Here is a 6,049-nt window from a genome sequence, read left to right as displayed (position 1 = left end):
CGACCCTGAAAAGAAAGGCTTACAAACACTCCAGAAAAGAAGATATGATCAAAAGAAATGCAATTGAAAAAAAACCCCAAAAAATGGAAAATGGGGAGATTTAGTGACTACAAGAAAGTAGTCTGGGCGGAAATGATGTGCAGTGCAAAGGACCAAAGGAGGCCAAAACTCACCTCACAGCTGTTCCAAAAGCAGGGGAAAAGTGAAGGAGGCAGACACAACTTGGAGGGGAAGATAAGAGGGAAATGGCATGGACACTTAAAAAAAAAAAAAAGAAAAAAAAAAATCTTGTTCCACATCAAGGCCATCAAAAGGCATGGCACGGCATCAAGGGCAGGGACATGCAGGACATAGACCAAGGCTGGCCAAAATTGATCCCCGCTGAAGGTCAAAACAAATAAGAAGGACTTAGGAACACTATGGATAGAGATAGCATCCAAAGAAATGAAATTGAAGGAGAGAAAAAAAAAATTTTTGAAATTTAGTGACTACAAGAAAGTGGTCTGGGTGGAAATGATGTGCAGTGCAAAGGACCAAAGGAGGCCAAAACTCACTTCACAGCTGTTGCAAAAGCAGGGGAAAAGTCAAGGAGGCAGACACAACTTGGAGGGGAAGATAGGAGAGACATGGCATGGATACTTGAAAAAAAAAAAAAACAGAAAACAAAATCTTGTTCCACATCAAAGCCATCAAAAGGCATGGCACGGCATCAAGGGCAGGGACATGCAGGACATTCACCAAGGCTGGCCAAAATTGATCCCCGCTGAAGGTCAAAACAAATAAGAAGGACTTAGGAACACTCTGGAATAGAGATAGCATCCAAAGAAATGAAATTGAAGGAGAGAAAAAAAAAATTTTTGAAATTTAGTGACTACAAGAAAGTGGTCTGGGTGGAAATGATGTGCAGTGCAAACCTCAAAAAGAGGCCAAAACTCACTTCACAGCTGTTGCAAAAGCAGGGGAAAAGTCAAGGAGGCAGACACAACTTGGAGGGGAAGATAGGAGAGACATGGCATGGATACTTGAAAAAAAAAAAAACAGAAAACAAAATCTTGTTCCACATCAAAGCCATCAAAAGGCATGGCACGGCATCAAGGGCAGGGACATGCAGGACATTCACCAAGGCTGGCCAAAATTGATCCCCGCTGAAGGTCAAAACAAATAAGAAGGACTTAGGAACACTCTGGAATAGAGATAGCATCCAAAGAAATGAAATTGAAGGAGAGAAAAAAAAAATTTTTTGAAATTTAGTGACTACAAGAAAGTGGTCTGGGCCAAAATGAAGTACAGTGCAAACCTCAAAAAGTAGCCAAAACTCACTTCACAGCTGTTGCAAAAGCAGGGGAAAAGTCAAGGAGGCAGACACAACTTGGAGGGGAAGATAGGAGAGACATGGCATGGATACTTGAAAAAAAAAAAAAAGAAAAAAAATCTTGGCCAATGTAAAAGCCATCAAAAGGCATGGCATGCTGTCAAGTGCTGGGACTTGCACCAAAGCTTGCCCCTTTGATTCCCATTGAAATCGCAAGATTTCGTTTCCCGTCCCGAAAGGAAATTTCCTTTCGGGACGGGAAACGAAATCTTGCGACCCTGAAAAGAAAGGCTTACAAACACTCCAGAAAGGAGATATGATCAAAAGAAATGCAATTGAAAAAAACCCCCAAAAAATGGAAAATGGGGAGATTTAGTGACTACAAGAAAGTAGCCTGGGCCAAAATGATGTGCAGTGCAAAGGACCAGAGGCCAAAACTCACTTCACAGCTGTTGCAAAAGCACGGGAAAAGTGAAGGAGGCAGACACAAGTTGGAGAGGATGATATGAGGGAAATGGCATGGACACTTAAAAAAAAAAAAAGGAAAAAAAATCTTGTTCCACATCAAAGCCATCAAAAGGCATGGCACGGCATCAAGGGCAGGGACATGCAGGACATTCACCAAGGCTGGCCAAAATTGATCCCCGCTGAAGGTCAAAACAAATAAGAAGGACTTAGGAACACTCTGGAATAGAGATAGCATCCAAAGAAATGAAATTGAAGGAGAGAAAAAAAAAATTTTTGAAATTTAGTGACTACAAGAAAGTGGTCTGGGTGGAAATGATGTGCAGTGCAAAGGACCAAAGGAGGCCAAAACTCACCTCACAGCTGTTCCAAAATCAGGGGAAAAGTGAAGGAGGCAGACACAACTTGGAGGGGAAGATAAGAGGGAAATGGCATCGATATTTAAAAAAAAAAAAAGGAAAAAAAAATCTTGTTCCACATCAAAGCCATCAAAAGGCATGGCACGGCATCAAGGGCAGGGACATGCAGGACATAGACCAAGCTGGCCAAAATTGATCCCCGCTGAAGGTCAAAACAAATAAGAAGGACTTAGGAACACTCTGGAATAGAGATAGCATCCAAAGAAATGAAATTGAAGGAGAGAAAAAAAAAATTTTTGAAATTTAGTGACTACAAGAAAGTGGTCTGGGCCAAAATGAAGTACAGTGCAAACCTCAAAAAGAAGCCAAAACTCACTTCACAGCTGTTGCAAAAGCAGGGGAAAAGTCAAGGAGGCAGACACAAGTTGGAGGGGATGATATGAGGGAAATGGCATGGACACTTAAAAAAAAAAACCAGAAAACAAAATCTTGGCCAACATCAAAGCCATCAAAAGGCATGGCAAGCCATCAAGGGCAGGGACATGCAGGACATTCACCAAGGCTGGCCAAAATTGATCCCCGCTGAAGGTTCAAACAATAAGAAGGACTTAGGAACATTCTGGAATAGAGATAGCATCCAAAGAAATGAAATTGAAGGAGAGAAAAAAAAAATTTTTGAAATTTAGTGACTACAAGAAAGTGGTCTGGGCCAAAATGAAGTACAGTGCAAACCTCAAAAAGAAGCCAAAACTCACTTCACAGCTGTTGCAAAAGCAGGGGAAAACTCAAGGAGGCAGAAAAAAGTTGGAGGGGATGATAGGAGAACATGGCATGGATCCTTGAAAAAAAAAAAGAAAACCAGAAAACAAATCTTGTCCACATCAAAGCCATCAAAGGCATGGCACGGCATCAAGGCAGGGACATGCAGTACTTCACCAAGGCTGGCAAAACTTGATCCCCGCTGAAAGGTTCGAAAACAAATCAAGAAGGACTTAGGAACATCATGAAAGGAGATATCATCCAACGAAATGAATTGAAGGAGAGAAAAAAAATGTTTGAAATTTTAGTGACTACAAGAAAGTAGTCCTGGGCCAAAATGATGTACAGTGCAAAGGCCTCAAAAGGAGGCCAAAACTCACTTCACAGCTGTTCCAAAAGCAGGGGAAAAGTCAAGGAGGCAGACACAACTTGGAGGGGAAGATAGGAGAGACATGGCATGGATACTTGAAAAAAAAAAAAAAGAAAAAAATCTTGGCCAATGTAAAAGCCATCAAAAGGCATGGCATGCTGTCAAGTGCTGGGACTTGCACCAAAGCTTGCCCCTTTGATTCCCATTGAAATCGCAAGATTTCGTTTCCCGTCCCGAAAGGAAATTTCCTTTCGGGACGGGAAACGAAATCTTGCGACCCTGAAAAGAAAGGCTTACAAACACTCCAGAACGGAGATATGATCAAAAGAAATGCAATTGAAAAAAACCCCCAAAAAATGGAAAATGGGGAGATTTAGTGACTACAAGAAAGTAGCCTGGGCCAAAATGATGTGCAGTGCAAAGGACCAAAGGAGGCCAAAACTCACCTCACAGCTGTTCCAAAATCAGGGGAAAAGTGAAGGAGGCAGACACAACTTGGAGGGGAAGATAAGAGGGAAATGGCATGGATACTTAAAAAAAAAAAAAGGAAAAAAAAAATCTTGTTCCACATCAAAGCCATCAAAAGGCATGGCAAGCCATCAAGGGCAGGGACATGCAGGACATTCACCAAGGCTGGCCAAAATTGATCCCCGCTGAAGGTCAAAACAAATAAGAAGGACTTAGGAACACTATGGAATAGAGATAGCATCCAAAGAAATGAAATTGAAGGAGAGAAAAAAAAAATTTTTGAAATTTAGTGACTACAAGAAAGTGGTCTGGGTGGAAATGATGTGCAGTGCAAAGGACCAAAGGAGGCCAAAACTCACCTCACAGCTGTTCCAAAATCAGGGGAAAAGTGAAGGAGGCAGACACAACTTGGAGGGGAAGATAAGAGGGAAATGGCATCGATATTTAAAAAAAAAAAAAGGAAAAAAAAAATCTTGTTCCACATCAAGGCCATCAAAAGGCATGGCATGGCATCAAGGGCAGGGACATGCAGGACATAGACCAAGGCTGGCCAAAATTGATCCCCGCTGAAGGTCAAAACAAATAAGAAGGACTTAGGAACGCTATGGAATAGAGATAGCATCCAAAGAAATGAAATTGAAGGAGAGAAAAAAAAAATTTTTGAAATTTAGTGACTACAAGAAAGTAGTCTGGGTGGAAATGATGTGCAGTGCAAAGGACCAAAGGAGGCCAAAACCCACCTCACAGCTGTTCCAAAATCAGGGGAAAAGTGAGGAGGCAGACACAACTTGGAGGGGAAGATAAGAGGGAAATGGCATGGATATTTAAAAAAAAAAAAAAAGAAAAAAAAATCTTGTTCCACATCAAAGCCATCAAAAGGCATGGCATGGCATCAAGGGCAGGGACATGCAGGACATTCACCAAGGCTGGCCAAAATTGATCCCCGCTGAAGGTCAAAACAAATAAGAAGGAGTTAGGAACACTATGGAGCAGAGATAGCATCCAAAGAAATGAAATTGAAGGAGAGAAAAAAAAAATTTTGAAATTTAGAGACTACAAGAAAGTGGTCTGGGCCAAAATGTAGTACAGTGCAAACCTCAAAAAGAGGCCAAAACTCACTTCACAGCTGTTGCAAAAGCAGGGGAAAAGTCAAGGAGGCAGACACAAGTTGGAGGGGAAGATAGGAGAGACATGGCATGGATACTTGAAAAAAAAAAAAAAAAACAGAAAACAAAATCTTGGCCAATGTAAAAGCCATCAAAAGGCATGGCATGCTGTCAAGTGCTGGGACTTGCACCAAAGCTTGCCCCTTTGATTCCCATTGAAATCGCAAGATTTCGTTTCCCGTCCCGAAAGGAAATTTCCTTTCGGGACGGGAAACGAAATCTTGCGACCCTGAAAAGAAAGGCTTACAAACACTCCAGAAAGGAGATATGATCAAAAGAAATGCAATTGAAAAAAACCCCCAAAAAATGGAAAATGGGGAGATTTAGTGACTACAAGAAAGTAGCCTGGGCGCAAAATGATGTGCAGTGCAAAGGACCAAAGGAGGCCAAAACTCACTTCACAGCTGTTGCAAAAGCAGGGGAAAAGTGAAGGAGGCAGACACAACTTGGAGGGGAAGATAAGAGGGAAATGGCATGGATACTTAAAAAAAAAAACCAGGAAAAAAAATCTTGGCCAACATCAAAGCCATCAAAAGGCATGGCAAGCCATCAAGGGCAGGGACATGCAGGACATTCACCAAGGCTGGCCAAAATTGATCCCCGCTGAAGGTCAAAACAAATAAGAAGGACTTAGGAACATTCTGGAATAGAGATAGCATCCAAAGAAATGAAATTGAAGGAGAGAAAAAAAAAATTTTTGAAATTTAGTGACTACAAGAAAGTGGTCTGGGCCAAAATGAAGTACAGTGCAAACCACAAAAAGAGGCCAAAACTCACTTCACAGCTGTTGCAAAAGCAGGGGAAAAGTGAAGGAGGCAGACACAACTTGGAGGGGAAGATAAGAGGGAAATGGCATGGACACTTAAAAAAAAAAAAAGGAAAAAAAATCTTGTTCCACATCAAAGCCATCAAAAGGCATGGCAAGCCATCAAGGGCAGGGACATGCAGGACATTCACCAAGGCTGGCCAAAATTGATCCCCGCTGAAGGTCAAAACAAATAAGAAGGACTTAGGAACATTCTGGAATAGAGATAGCATCCAAAGAAATGAAATTGAAGGAGAGAAAAAAAAAATTTTTGAAATTTAGTGACTACAAGAAAGTGGTCTGGGTGGAAATGATGTGCAGTGCAAAGGACCAAAGGAGGCCAAA

General features: G+C 41.6%; 1 long non-coding RNA gene across 1 annotated transcript; it reads left to right on the top strand.

Moving 5' to 3' along the window:
• Positions 1-922: 922 nt before the first annotated feature.
• LOC127059570 (uncharacterized) lies at positions 923-5,660 on the top strand. The gene is made up of 3 exons (XR_007777518.1): positions 923-1,305; positions 3,697-4,685; positions 5,509-5,660. It is a non-coding gene; the product is annotated as an uncharacterized LOC127059570 (long non-coding RNA).
• The last annotated feature ends 389 nt before the right edge of the window (positions 5,661-6,049 follow it).

The sequence above is a fragment of the Serinus canaria genome, chromosome 4 (genome assembly GCF_022539315.1).
Source record: "Serinus canaria isolate serCan28SL12 chromosome 4, serCan2020, whole genome shotgun sequence".
In the NCBI taxonomy this organism is placed as follows: domain Eukaryota; kingdom Metazoa; phylum Chordata; class Aves; order Passeriformes; family Fringillidae; genus Serinus; species Serinus canaria.
Note: the sequence above shows the minus strand (reverse complement) of the source record. Positions and strands in the feature narration are given on the sequence as shown.